This window comes from Lepisma saccharinum, chromosome 1 (genome assembly GCF_977018435.1).
Source record: "Lepisma saccharinum chromosome 1, izLepSacc3.1, whole genome shotgun sequence".
NCBI classification, from domain to species: domain Eukaryota; kingdom Metazoa; phylum Arthropoda; class Insecta; order Zygentoma; family Lepismatidae; genus Lepisma; species Lepisma saccharinum.
The window spans coordinates 117,552,565-117,567,086 of NC_139229.1; the positions used below are offsets into that span (position 1 = coordinate 117,552,565).

At 41.3% G+C, this 14,522-nt stretch overlaps 1 protein-coding gene across 6 annotated transcripts in view; it reads right to left on the reverse strand.

Annotated features, from left to right (window-relative positions):
* The window catches only part of LOC146000004 (WD repeat, SAM and U-box domain-containing protein 1-like), a 99,684-nt gene that overhangs the window by 47,257 nt on the left and 37,905 nt on the right, over nucleotides 1-14,522 (reverse strand). The window contains exon 2 of one of the 6 annotated variants that reach the window (XM_083137333.1): nucleotides 2,282-2,441. The exons of 4 other annotated variants lie outside the window; for them this stretch is intronic. The gene's annotated coding sequence lies outside the window, so the exon portion shown is untranslated. Of the gene's footprint in view, nucleotides 1-2,281; nucleotides 2,442-4,425; nucleotides 4,560-14,522 lie in introns of those variants that run through there. One more of the 6 variants, XM_083137325.1, reaches the window with a different exon arrangement.

The window sequence follows — 14,522 nt, forward strand, 5'->3', positions numbered from 1 at the left end:
ATGCGCAGCAGTTGCAGAGAATATGGCGGCAAGCAGTGTGTCTGTGGAGCAGCGGTGTGTAATCAAATTTCTCGTGAAGGAGCTGAGATTTTCAGACGATTGCAAGCACATAATGGTGAAGAAACGATGTCGCGGACAAGAGTGTATGAATAGTGTGAGCAGTTTCGCGAAGGACGGGAGCTGGTGACAAATGAAGCGCATGGACACATTTGCCCGACTGCAGTCACACCAGTGAATATCGCACATTTTGAGCAAATGATTCTTGAGAACCGGCGAGTAACAGTGCGGGATATTGCTGCCGAGGTGAATATCAGTGTCGGGAGTGTTGAGACAATCATTCACAACCACTTACACTTCCGCAAAATCTGTGCAAGGTGGGTTCCCTGCCAGCTGACATTCGATCAGAAGTGGACATGCAGGACGGTCAGTGAACAGCTTCTGAAGCGGTTTCGAGCAGAAGGTGATGAATTGTTGCAATCCATCATCACGTGTGATGAAACATGGTTGCACAATCCAACCCCAGAGACCAAAAGATGCAGCATGGAGTGGCGGCATAAAGGTTCCCCGCCCCCCAAGAATAGCAAAACGCAGCCGTCCGCTGGAAAGATCATGGCAAGTGTCTTCTGGGACATGAAGGGCGTTATCCATGTGGATTTTCTGGACAAAGGGAGCACGATTAATGCCCAGTATTACTCCATATTGTTGAGTGGTGCTGTACGAAAGTCCATTCGCAAGAAAAGACCTGGGATGTTGTCTGAATATGTCATTCTTCTCCATGACAAAGCCCGCCCTCACATGGCCAATGCGACAACAACAACTCTGGCCGACATGCGCTGGGAAGTTCTGCCCCATCCCCCCTACAGTCTGGATTTAGCCCCCAGTGATTATCATTTGTTTGCACCCCTTAAAGACCATCTGGGAGGGAAGAAAATCATGACAGACGAAGCACTTCGGAGCGATGTCCTCTAGTGGCTACGACAACAACCAAGTTCTTTCTACGCCAAAGGAATTCGGGAGCTGCCAGAACGATGGCAACAGTGCCTCGGCGCGCATGGAGAATACTTTGAAAAACTGACATAGTTTGGTGTTTCTTCTGCTACCTATTTCCTCTGCAGAAATAAAAGTCCCGGTCAACCTTGAACGAGCCTTGTATGATGGAGATGGCAGGCAAGTATGGGAATCAAATCTAATGAAAATGAACACATAGTAGTACTACGGTGAGATGTGGGAGCATGATTATAATGCTAAGAGCACCCATATTTGACGTAATGAACTACTGCTTGAAGTGAAGAGTGATGCAAGGGGATGGTATCGCTCCAACTAGGAAAAATTATGCAAAGGATGTTCTACTATCCCTCCTGTTAAACCAGAGGAGTATCTCAAAGTAGCTACAAGTTTCAAGCAAACATCCCCCATCACCTTCCAAAACAATTTCCACTCACGTATAGGAGCAAGGTGGGGGAAAACGTCATTCTACATAAAAATTAAAGTGATCAGAAACCTGGTCAGTATTTTTACAGACATATATAGAATCTGATTCATGTACAAAACACATGTGTATCAGAGCGAATGTACAATATAGAGAATGTCTCCAATTTTGTTAATTTTTGGTATACTATCTAAATTTGGCCTTCTAATCACGAATCTGTTGTTAAAATGCAGGGGTCACGCGTGGAAATAGGGAAAAAAGCTGATATTAGTGGGGTTTTTTATTGTTTTTTTTACAGCTGTATCGCATTGTTTTAGGAACAAAATTTTAACTAAGTTTGCCTAACCTATCCTTACCAGAAATGGTTTGTGGGGCTACCTGTGCATAATGTACAGATTAGAAGGACAAAATTAGTTCATATACCAAATATTAGCGAAATTCGAGATCCTTTCTTACCCTAAAAAAAAAAAAGTGAAGTAAAGTGATCCCCTGTGCTTAGCACAACGCCATGAAGGCGTATAGGGGGTGTGGGAGTAACGCCCCACACTTTCTTGATCCGGTCATGAGTGGGGGTGATGTGATCAGCATCACGCCCCTGACAGCCTTTACCCCCCAGGGTTTCCCCCAGGTACCCATGTTATTCGACGCTGGGTGGGCGCCGGGGCCGCTTCCATCGTTAGAAAAGTTCCCGGATTTGAACCGGCCGGGGATCGAACCCGGGACCTTGAGCATGGTAGTCATTGTTGGGGATATGTTTTGCCAATGAGCACATATTGTAGCACTAGCTTCATCACTGCGCAAGATGCCATTTTTCCAGAAGAACGGCCAAACACCATTGCCAAATTTACTTACCTCTAATCAAAGTCCACATTCCACATGCTCTTCTACCTCGTCATTCTCAATGTCGTTATCTTCCTCGCAAGTAATGTAGGAACAGTGTGGCAATGCTGTAGACAGCGCAATGAATGCCGAACGTCACTTGTTCATATCATCAAACATGGTCCCTATGTTTCTGTATGGAGAATGATTGCGGTAATGATGAACGTAATTTTACATTTTTTACAGGTGACCCTCAAATCTTAACTCCAGATACGTTACCAGTACTGCACATTTAGTAAGTATAAGAAGTAGGAAAGAAATTGGAGCCATTCTCTGTATTGTTCATTCTTGACATCAAGTTTGACATTCGGAGAATAATAATTTATTCATTTTAAAGATGCAGAAAATATTAATTCCACCGGAATTATGTCACAAAATGTAGGCCTTGCATGGGACTCGCTGCTGTCTGGAGCATTATTTTCACATGAAGAACTTTATACACATGTGCCAGGGATAAAGGAAAGTGCTGAAATACTACGAATGTTGAACTAACAATCTTGGCTCGGGTACCCATTTCTACACCCTCGATTTTTCGCACATTTCAAATATTCTCGTTACGAAAATTAGTTCTTCATAAGAAACGATGTTTCTAAATAGCGCGGAAAGTAATTTTTTTAGATCTACGTGCTAGGAAACTTATGTTTTTCAATATTTAGATTCCTTATGTAACGTCGAAACGGTTTTGCAGGGATTTGATCATGGCGCATCTTGGATTCATGTCACAGGCGCACGTCTGAACATTTTCTTTTTCTTCTTATCTTTGACTTGTGCAATGGGATAATTTGCAATTTTTTCTTGTTATGAATGACTTGTGCAATGGGATAATTTGCGATTTCAATATATTATTTATGTAATTTATTGGCGGATTGGATATTTGAGACATTGCAATTGTTTTGTGCGACTTTAGACATTGGAATTGATTTGTGTGACATTGAATTAATACAAATGGACTAAATATGAGATTGACACACGTTCAATGGATGAAGGACATAGAGGGCTTTGTTCGACGAGACATACGGGACATTGTACTTGACTTACAGGGAGATGGTCTGCTGACCCACGAACCATTGGCGCTAGCCCCACGAACCATTGGCGCTAGGCCCACGAACCATTGGTGCTAGGCCCACAAACCATTGGCGCTAGCCCCACGAACCATTGGCGCTAGGCCCACGAACCATTGGCGCTAGCATCACGAACCATTGACGCTAGCCCCACGAACCATTGGCGCTAGGCCCATGAACCATTGGCACGTGGATAGGTTAGTTCAGTTAGGTTGAGATCGATAGTTAAAATTTGGTGTCGTGTTAGTATCACGATCTAGAAATTGGAAATAATTGCGAACCATTTCAAACGACAAAATTTCAACTTTAAACGGCTGTACAGTTGTAAATACTTCTTTCCGCGCTCCAATTTTTTTTTTATTCACAAATAGGATCAAATAATGTTCATAATGAAAAAAAAAATTTCAAAATTCGAGGGTGTAGAATAGGGTACCCGACCCACAATCTTAACCTATTCACAACATGCAAACACTAATGCTGTAAGTACGTAGGAGCGTAACTATAATGCTAAGAGCACCAAACATGGCATGCCTAACCTACTTACGTAAGTAGTTATAGTATGGGATGGATTCGATTCATGTACAAAACGCGCTTGTATCATAATGATATCGGAATTACACAATCAGAACATACATTAATGGACATCGGCACATACAAATATGAGCCAACGAAATGTTTTTTTCGTCAGCATGCCACTGCACAAGTAAATCCTTATGCAAGAATGTAAACACACCACAAAAACGCGTAAATGATCCTGCTACATGCAAGTACAAAGACAATTCCACTGAAAATGAGAGAATTGTAAGAAGTCCACAATGCATTGATATGAGCACTGTTTAGAGAGGAAAAGACACAAAAGAATTTCAATTTATAAACTTCGTGACTTGAGTACAATTATTAACGTCAACAAAAATGCCTTCTATTTATTTCATGACATTTTGATATGTTACCCGAAATTTTGCATGAAAAGAATTTGTGAACTACGCACTTCGATATATTTTTTTCATAGAAAAGAGCAATAACACTGACTTGTTAATAACTACTATAAGTTCTTACTTTCTTTCTTCCCTATTAATAACAGGTTCGGCATACAGTGCAATCCAGCAGACGACGAAAATATAAATACAAGGTGCAATAACCAGAGCAAAGAGAATATTTACTTAGCTTAGACGAGTCGTTCGAAAGTAACTACACACTGCAGTGAGCGGAGAACGACTCGTTCACTCATGAACGATTCATTGAGTCGAACGATTCTCTTTTCCCCCATTTCTCGTCATTTCCCAGCGGGGTGAGTTGGTGATTGCTCACCTTACTTTCCACCCTTCCCCCTACTTTCTACCTTCCGAGAAATAATAACCATATTTAAAAAAAATACTTTAAGTGTTAAAGAACACGTTTATTGTAGGTATGTGTTTATTTAATACCTACATTATGACACCAAAGTAACATTAATCTCTTAGCTTAAACTGCTGCATGATTTTGCAATATACAGTCATGGACATAAGTATTCATACAAGGGCATTGTCTGAATGAAACATGTTATTATACAAAGAAGACCGTAAAGCCAAGTCAAGTATGTAGCACATATGCTCCATTGGAATGGCAAGAATAGAAACGCAAAGCAATGGACATTTCCGCTTTGACATGAAAAACGTTTTAAATCCATTCATTTTACAGATAATGACACAAACATGAGATGTGCAAAATATCTCGGCGATATTTGTTTCGGTTCTCGAGAAACACGCCTTCAAACACCGCTGAAATTCACCTACTACGTCACGGATTTGAAAACGTCCTCTCCACAGACAGGAGGTCCTCTGACGTCATCACTTAGAAATGCGTGCAGGCGGGGCTTCTGCTCGTCCCGTCAACTTAGCATGAGCCGCAGAAGCGACAGAAAATTCACTTGTTACTGTGTAAAACAAGTATCTTACAACTTCCAGTGCAAAAATCTGTGCTCCATTTCTTGGAGATGAATTATGTCCTAGCAGTATAGTAGTATTTACTATAATTCAGCCACTCGGTAGAGGTTTTTTTTTCATTAGGGTGACAAAGCAAACCTTGTAACAGTCAATGGCTGAACACGTGAACAGCCTTGTTCATTGCGATACATAGGTTAGTTCTGACTGGCAAGAACTTAATGTTACAGGAATGCCTTTTCTGGAATTACAGTTATTTTCGTCATAATATTTTCTTCACAAATTTTAAGATAATACTTTTAGAACACACTGGTTTACACGCCAATTTCTGCAATATAAGAGGTGATACGGTATAGAAAGGTACGGTGAGTTTTTAAATTTCCTGCAGTAAATGACAGTTTTCTTCAGTTAATATATATATTGCAAATTTTTGTATTTAGCCTACATTTACGTCGCTTTTCGTTCACTTTGTTTAACCGCAACGATGAGAACGCATGGTTAATTTATTATGTATCATCTCTAACATCAGATTTCTTCCCACTTTTGGCTAATCGCTACAATGAAGATGAATAACTACAAGCTGTATTCGAAGTCGGGGTGCAGGAGTACACCCCCCCCCCACACACACACACTACCACTAACTGCACAATCTAAGTATCACCCAACCTGCCATGATAAGAGACGCACTTTTTCTTCTGTCCCATCTCATTTCGAAAACATTCACTTGTCCCATCTCCTTTTATGAGACGAGACGGAACATGCCTCGTCTCGTAAGCAACGCTAACATTAACAATAGAAGCATCCCCCTAGCTGTCCCCAAAGTCTCGAGCAAACATCCTCCCATGTAACAATTTCCACTTCAATGAAATGTCACTTACAAGGAAACAGTCATGCCCAGGTCAAGAGTCAAACCTGGAACATGCGACTTCCTCAGATAAATCATGAATTTTGTGTATAATAATTACAACGCCAGTTCATTCCTGGTAATTCTGAATCTGCAGTTTGGTTTGCATATGTAAGCGGGATAATATTTAGTTTTCGAGGGCTGTACCGTCGAAACGAGGAGTCAAAAAAAATATATATATATTAAGAAAAGTTTTTTTTTTGTATTTATAATGATAAGCCTCTGCATACGTTGTTAATTCTATATTTTTCTAGACTTGAGACGAGAACGAGAATTGCCCTGCCAAACCGAGACGGATGTTTATAAATTGAGACGAGACTGTCAATGAGACATTTGCAAATAAACACGAGACAGACATTTACAACTCTCAACGAGAACGAGACCAAGGCTGCCATGTCTCGTCTCGATAGGATCCTTAGTGGTGAAGTTGTGAACCAACCAATTAATGCGTTCGGGGTAACGAGATGAGGCGGTTTTTTTCGCAGTACAAAATTCAAAATAATTATATCGTACCATTTCAGTATGGGATATTGTTATACACATGGGCGTATATATAGTTCACGGGGCGGGGGGGAGGGGATGGATCAACTTTTGGTATGATTAGGGTTGCTTTATTTCGTAATTGAAAATCCAGGACACTGCTGGCCGGAAGCTTGTTGGGGAGCATGGGGAGAGGGGATGTTGGACCCGACAAAGTTGTGTGTTTGTAGTCACGAAGTATTGATACTTTTCTGTTTATCTTGTGTCACTACGTTTTTAAGAACCAAATTTCTTTAATATGATTCGAGGGGGAAAAAATAACTGATTTGATAGTCTCAATGCAGTTTCTTATCGCAGAAATTCCGAAACTATCAGGAAATTGCAGATATTGGTCTGCAGTCCCATCTGGTGTGTGGAATTACGAAATTTCCTTCCCATCCGTATCCCGTCCTATACGTCTCTAATTTAAGAGAATGAAATAAGTCAGAAGGAATTTTTTATGAACAAGCGGATAGAACAAGGAAACTGGTAATTTTAGTGAACCAAAAAAAGAGATGGGCTGGACCCGTTGAATCCCTCTTAAATACGCCCATGGTTATACACATTATTTCCTTGTAATAATTATACATAAACTAAGTATAGATATATATACTGTGCAACTAATGTCATCTTCTCAGTGTATTTTCTCTTATCTGCACAAAAATATTTGATCATAATTTGCGTAACAGAAATGGAACACAAACTGAAATTGCTTTATGGAAAAGAAAGTTAAATAGGCTTTATAAATAAAGTGAAGAATGTGAAAATTCCTGTTTTGCACTACATAGGTTACGGTAAATATCGATAAATATAAGTTTAAGAAATATTTTTGAGTGTCTGGTCAGCAACCAATTTTATAAGCAATATTTCTCGCATAGCCTGAGAACACACACGCAGCTGAACCCTTTCATTTATCTTGCACGTGAGCAGCACGGATATTTCATAGAAGAATGATCATTACAAAGCATAGCTTTCCTTTCTCCTGTCGCTCCTTCTTCCATTATTTAAATCGGTACAGATTTGTAAAACTGCTGCACGTGCTCGCTCACCGTGGGCTACCCATCCGGAACTGGACGCTCGAAGCAGACGACAAACGAGCTCTCCCTAAGGAGTGACGTAGTAACATGGCGGCGGCGTGTTTTCAGCGCAACGCTAGCCTCGCAACTTTGGAAGTCTCGTTTCTGCCTTAAACTGGACGCAGAGAAACGCGAGAACTTGCAGGAGTCATTTTTCCAGGGTGTAGTTTTTAAAATTGTTGTAAAAAAAAATTAGTGGAAATGTCCATTGTGTGCATACAATTGAAATTGTCATGAGAAATGTGGGTAATCCTTAGATAAATTGCTTTCTGGATGGTCATAAGTATTCATACGCCAGGTTATAAACCCCCCAAAAAGTTCGTGAAACAACCGTTTCCATCATTCAGTGCCAGATGAGTGTTTACTGCACTTGCACCTGTGTAAGGAAGTGGTTGGTTTGATGTTGGCGTGCTGCAGGAAGTCAAATGGGCCGCAAAGGGAAGGAAACCACGATCGAAGAGAGGAGAATTATGATATCATTATACCACAATAAAAAATCATATTCTGAAATCGCAGACATAGTTGGGAGAAGTCGTGCGACTGTGCAAAGTGTCATCAAACGATATAAAGACACAAAAGTGCTGATAAATAGGGAAAGGTTTGGCCATCCTCAGAAACTTACTTCGAGAAAGAAACAAGGACTGTTGAGAATGATCAAGAAAAACCCAAAAATACATCATCAGCAGTGTCGGCACATGTTCACGAACACCTGGGAAAACAAGTGTCCTCAAGAAGTATTAGAAGGATTTTCAACCGAGCAGGGTACAGAGCTAGGGTACCTAGAAGGAAGCCATACATCAGTAAGAAGAACAAGAAGGCCAGATTAAAGCCTGAATCACACGGAACTGGATATCTAGTAGGAACGCTCTAGTTGACGCTGGACTGGCTACCCATTTGCTAGTTTTCGCCTCACACGGTACTTGTTACACCGTACTTGTCGATAGTCTTTTTTTCCCATAATGGCGGCCACGCGAGATGCAAACAACGTATCACTTCACACTTTTAAAATACGATAACTATTCAACCGAGAGGAATATCGCTTCGTATTAAATGTCTTTAGGTAGAGAAGAATGGCACTGATAAAATGCACGCTTTACAACGTTTACTATACACGTATGGAAGTCTATTTTAGCTTTTTCAATTGTAAACATGCCTTTCGTGCTGTATGCACTCGGAAACCACAGACAAAAAAGGCTACTTTGCAAACTCACAGATTATCTTCACATGGCCAAACTTTGCTCTGATTGGCTGTTCCACAGAATCTAGTCGAAGAAGTTAGTAGCAATTAGAACATGTCCTATTCCTCAAAACCAGTCAAGCAGTCAGCCAGGAGGCCATGATTACTACCTAGAAAGTCAGTTCATCGCCAACTAGGGCATTCCAACTAGAAATCCAGTTCCGTGTGATAGGGGCTTAACATTTGCAAAGGAGTATGTGAGTAAACGTTTGGACTTCTGGGATAAAGTGTTGTTTACGGACGAGAGTATATTCAATATTATCCATAGTGATGGTAGAATTTTGGTGTGGAGAAAGCCCAATACTGAGCTTGAGCCTCGAAATCTCTTGGCCACAGTTAAACATGAAGGTGGTGGCGTTATGGTCTGGGGCTGTATGTCAGCCTCAGGTGTTGGAGAACTTGTCTTTATTGAGGGAACTATGGATAGATTTGTCTATTTGGATATTCTGAAGAACAATTAGCAGCAGAGTATCGATCATTTGAGTCTTGGGAATGATTTTTACTTCCAGCAGGACAACGACCCTAAACATACAGCTGAGATTGTCCGCCTTTGGTTGTTATATGATACTCCCCACACACTCAAAACTCCACCTCAGTCCCCCAACCTTAACCCCATTGAACATCTTTGGAGCCATTTGGAAACCAGACTCCGAAAACATGACATAACAATCAAGAATAGACTGAAAGAGGTCATTTTGCACGAGCGGCACAATATTACATCTGAAATAACCACGCCTCTTGTTCATTCTATGCAAAAGAGACTGACAGCTGTTCTCCATAACAGAGGAATGCATACTAAATTATGACGACACGGAATTTGTTTCTTTCTTTTCTTCAAAGTGAACTTTTATGTTGGTGTATGAATACTTTTGTCCAGCCAAAGAAGCGGGTATTGAGAATGTTTTGTATTTTATTTTTCTACAATCAGCATCTGATATTTATTTTTGTTGTCAATATATCGTTTGGTGCATACATGGTAAAGCATTAACAGTTTTGACTTCCTTATTGCATTCCTAGCTGCTGCAATTTGTCCTTTCTTCCTTTCAGTTCCACTGTATGATTACTTTTGTCCATCACTGTACTTTACTTGATTGATTCAGACGTACCTGTAGCTCCGGGGGGGGGGTCACGGTCACGGGTTATCAGGGGGGCTTTGTAAACTAAGTTCATCTTCAACATTTAACAGAATTAAATAAAGGTGAATTATGCGCATGGGGGAGCAGGGGTGCCCATTCCCCCCAAAGCCTATGACGCACTCCCCGCCAAAAGGTAGATCATTCGCACCGCCAACCCCCGTTATGCCGAAATATTTACTCAAATTATTTTGGTCAGACAAAATTTGCGGAACAATATAATACAGACATATTTAAGCAATATATGTGTTTACTTTAGGTACTTTAGACTCACTTTCATGTTTGCTAACATAAAACATACAAAACTGCTCAGACCACTGCCATTGTTAATGTACTGTACCTTATTCTTCACAGTTTGTCTGCTCGATTAACCTTATATTAATGGGAACACCTCCCCCATCCAAACTGATTCTAAAGGCATAAGAGGACGTAGTGTTTCATTTCAACCCTATCGCCGCGATCACCCACAGGTAGGTAGAAAAACTGTACATAATAACCAAAACTAAAAATCAATAACAAGTCAAACGAACGAAACGAAACACCCCCCCCCCCCATTTTTGTGTGAAGATATATACAATTAGTATCAAATTGTGTCCCCCCAAAAATTCCCATGACGCAAGCGCGGCATGAAACACCCCTGTGGGGGAGAGTAATTAAGTTGATATAAAATTTAGACATATAAAAAACTGTAGTATTTCTTTGATATCTTCTAAAACATATCGTGAAGTGTTAATTGACTGGTACTGACTTCACCCCTTACTACACACTTCATACTACTTTTCATAATATAGAATTTTTTTCATACAAAGAAAAATGCGCAATATTCAATCATAGTGCATATCGTACATTTCACCCCCAGCCAAAGCAATAGAATTCCCCTTCGTTCCCTTTGACGCAGATGTGAGAGGAATATGGATGATGACGTCAAGTCACAGATTTCTGTCTAAACGGGAGGCCGCAACATGGAATGCGAAGGTTCGTACAGATAAAGAAGCTCCCGTATGAAACAACTTTCTAAAGTCTAGAAAATCTTCTAAACACTTTCCGCTACTTAGACTTCTGCTCATCAAGATGAACGGAATACGAATATAATAGCTGCTGTTCATGTTCTGTGAATTTATCCTTCATCAAGTTGTGTGAGCAAAATAATATTTGCTGTCTACATTTTCACTATTCACTGCAAAGAAATTACACAAAATAGTTTTACCTAATGTCAAGGGGGCTGACGGCAGTGCCAGGCGGGCTCAGCTCCTCCTGGCCCCTGCCTGGCTACGGGGCTGGCATTGATTTGGTTTATTTTACATCCTATTTCTGCCACTTTTGGCTAATGGTGAAGATGAGGACGAGTGTTGAAGTTAAAAAAATGGATGAAGGGACACTCACATAGAACAACCATGCCCAGGTCGGGATTCGAACCCGGAACCCCTGGCGTCGTAGCGACCTGTTATAAACACTCTGTCTCGGAGGCCGGCGCAATATACACACTTCTTACGTAATGCAGCAGTAATTTTAATTAACTTTCGCCCTTTAAGTCGCCTCTGGTATTTCCAGTGCGTAATTACAATAATTAACTACTTATTAGTAGTAACCAATCATAGTGATCTGGACCATCGTTTCTTTTACTTAGTTTCTATTCATTTTTTACGGTTTGAACCATAGGCATAACTTGACGGGGGCAAGGGATGACACTTGCCACCCAAAATTTTCAAGTTTATGAACATTTACAGGTTAATGGTACTTTTGATAACCTCCTGGAACTTGAGGAGCAAAGTAACTAGTATTTTTTTTAATATTTTGCAACAGTTATTTATTAACATATTCCTGGATCAAGGCCGCCCATAGGAATTTTTCTCGGGGGGGGGGGTGGCGTGTGCTGTGCTTTCTTTCCCCTGGTTGAGAGAATTCTCATAAAGCATCCCCAGCACTAGGATAATTTGCATAGGCACATAATCTGTCTTTCACGGCACCCCTCATCCATCCTATTCATGCTACAATTACAAAATTTGAATTATATGAATTCTTTCCAGATATCTAAGGGGTGCAAGTGCTCCCATGGTCACCCTCTGCGGGCGCTCTTATCCTGAATGGTATTTCTATGGGCTTAAAAACTTTTTGATTGCGCCCTAAGATAGGCTTCAAGTTCAATTTTGCGCCCCCAATCCTATGATTTGGAACATTGGTGGTGATAGAAAAATGAATAAGGGCGGAGAGGAGTGCCTGTTTCCGTTGAGCCTAGTCGAACGCGTCTATCATTGACTTACGATCTTGCTTGCTGGCTTTGAGAGCTTATATAGTCAACATTCATCCTCACTCATCGACACGATCAGTCAAAGTGTCAGAGGAACAACGTAAATAAAGAAATGGAAAAAGAACACAAGCTCGAAATCTGAATGAAGCAGTTGTAGAAGAGAAAAATATACTATTTAGTACTGGAGTGTATTTAATATCCTACAATGTATGTATACCTAAAATTACCGAAAATCAATCACCCGCACTTCTGAAACATCTCACAAGGTATCGTCAAAAACGTAAGATCCCGGCTTGGGATCCCAGCCTGGGCATGGGTGTTTTGTTTCCTGTCCCTTCATCAACTTTATCATATCATCACGCATCCTCATCGTCGCGATTAGCCAAAAGCGACAGAAAAGCGACGTAAAAAACTAGTTCAAGAGTAAATTACGACCAGAGGCGCTGTTATGGGTGTGCGACGGGTCCACTACACATGGCCTCGTGCTTCCTCCATCCAGTGTCCCACATTAATGTTTGAGTATTGCCGCGTTTACCACCGGTAAACCAATTTTTCTGTAAGATTCCCTCTCGCAAAAACGTAATTCGCCGCACGATGCCCGTAACGAATTTCCCCAGTTGAAAAATCCTGAAATTTCCTCAACAACTGCTACTCCAAGGGCTTCCTTCCATTCATCCTTGCGCCAAACGATGTGGAGGTAGCCACTGCCATTGTTTACTGTAGGTTCTCTTCCAGACTTATTGGGTACAATCGTCATAAAATTCTCGCCAGCATAAACAGTTCATTCATTGCGACCCCTCTTCTCAAAATCAACAGCTCCATCCTCAGTACTGGTTGCAAACTCCAAAGATTTCGCACCAAAAAAACTGGTAATAGGCCAATACAGTTAGATAGATACTCTGCGTTGACGTAAAGAATCTATATTGCCTGAAGTCAAAGGAGCAAAAAGCGACATGGAAGAGGCAAGAAGCGACGCCTGCCACTTGTAAATGAACCCTCAGTAATAAATATAACCTTAAGAACCGAAGCGACATGACGAGCGGGATGTGTCGCTTGTCGCTTTCGTGTCGCTCGGACTTGACCGTTTTCTAATGTAGTGCATCGTGTCGCCTCTAACCGTTGGTAGCGCTTGCGTGGGGAAAGCCTGCTTAGAGACTGAAGGAGCTTGTGTCGCTTGTCACTTCGGTGTCAAACCCTTGTGTCGCTTGGAGATTCCACCAATCGAACGTAGGCTTGCACGGCGTCTCATGCCGCCACGGTGTGCAATACTGCTGTTGATGGGCTAGTTCCCAAGCAGCATGTGTCGCGTGTCGCTTCGGTTTGAACTCTCCCTTACATGAAACCTTGCAACCGAAGCGACGCAACAAACTGTTCGGGGTCGATTGTCGCTTGCGTGTTGAACGGATTACACCGTTTTCTGAATACCGTGCGTCATGTTGCCTCGGACTGTGAATGCTTGCTAATAAACTGAAGTTGCCTGTGTCACGTGTGAACTACCATGTCGCTTGTCACTTCGTTCTGAACGCTTCCTCAAGGGAGCTTGCAGACCAAAGCGACACGTGACAGGCGACAAGCGCAAGCAACCGCTTGGAAATGAACACTCAGTAAATGTGACCTCCCGAACCGAAGTAACACGACAAGGTGTTCGTGTTCTTTATCGCTGAAACTTAATATTGTGCATAGTGTAGCCTCGGTCTGTTAGTTGGTAGTGCATACTATGGGGTAAATATTTGACTATATACGGAAGGGGCTTGTGTCGATCGTAACTTCGGTGCAAACTCCCCATGCGGCTTGTCGCCTGTCGCTTGTTGCTTTGGACTGAAAGCTCCCTTAGTGTACGATGGATAAAACAGTCGATTGAAGGCAGAAAAACAACAAAGTAGATTTCATTCTCTACCTATTGGTAATTAACAAACATTATATTAAATACTAGCTGATTGCCCGTCGTTGCTCGGGTATTTATTTATCCCAATCTTCTATTAAACAGGAAAACATTGAATTCTAACTATAGTGCAAAATGAACTTGGAGTTGAACGGCATTGGGAGTGTCACTATTCATCTTAGCGACCCCGAAAACTATGGATTCCACACTAATATCGGTCGTTTCGATTATTTTT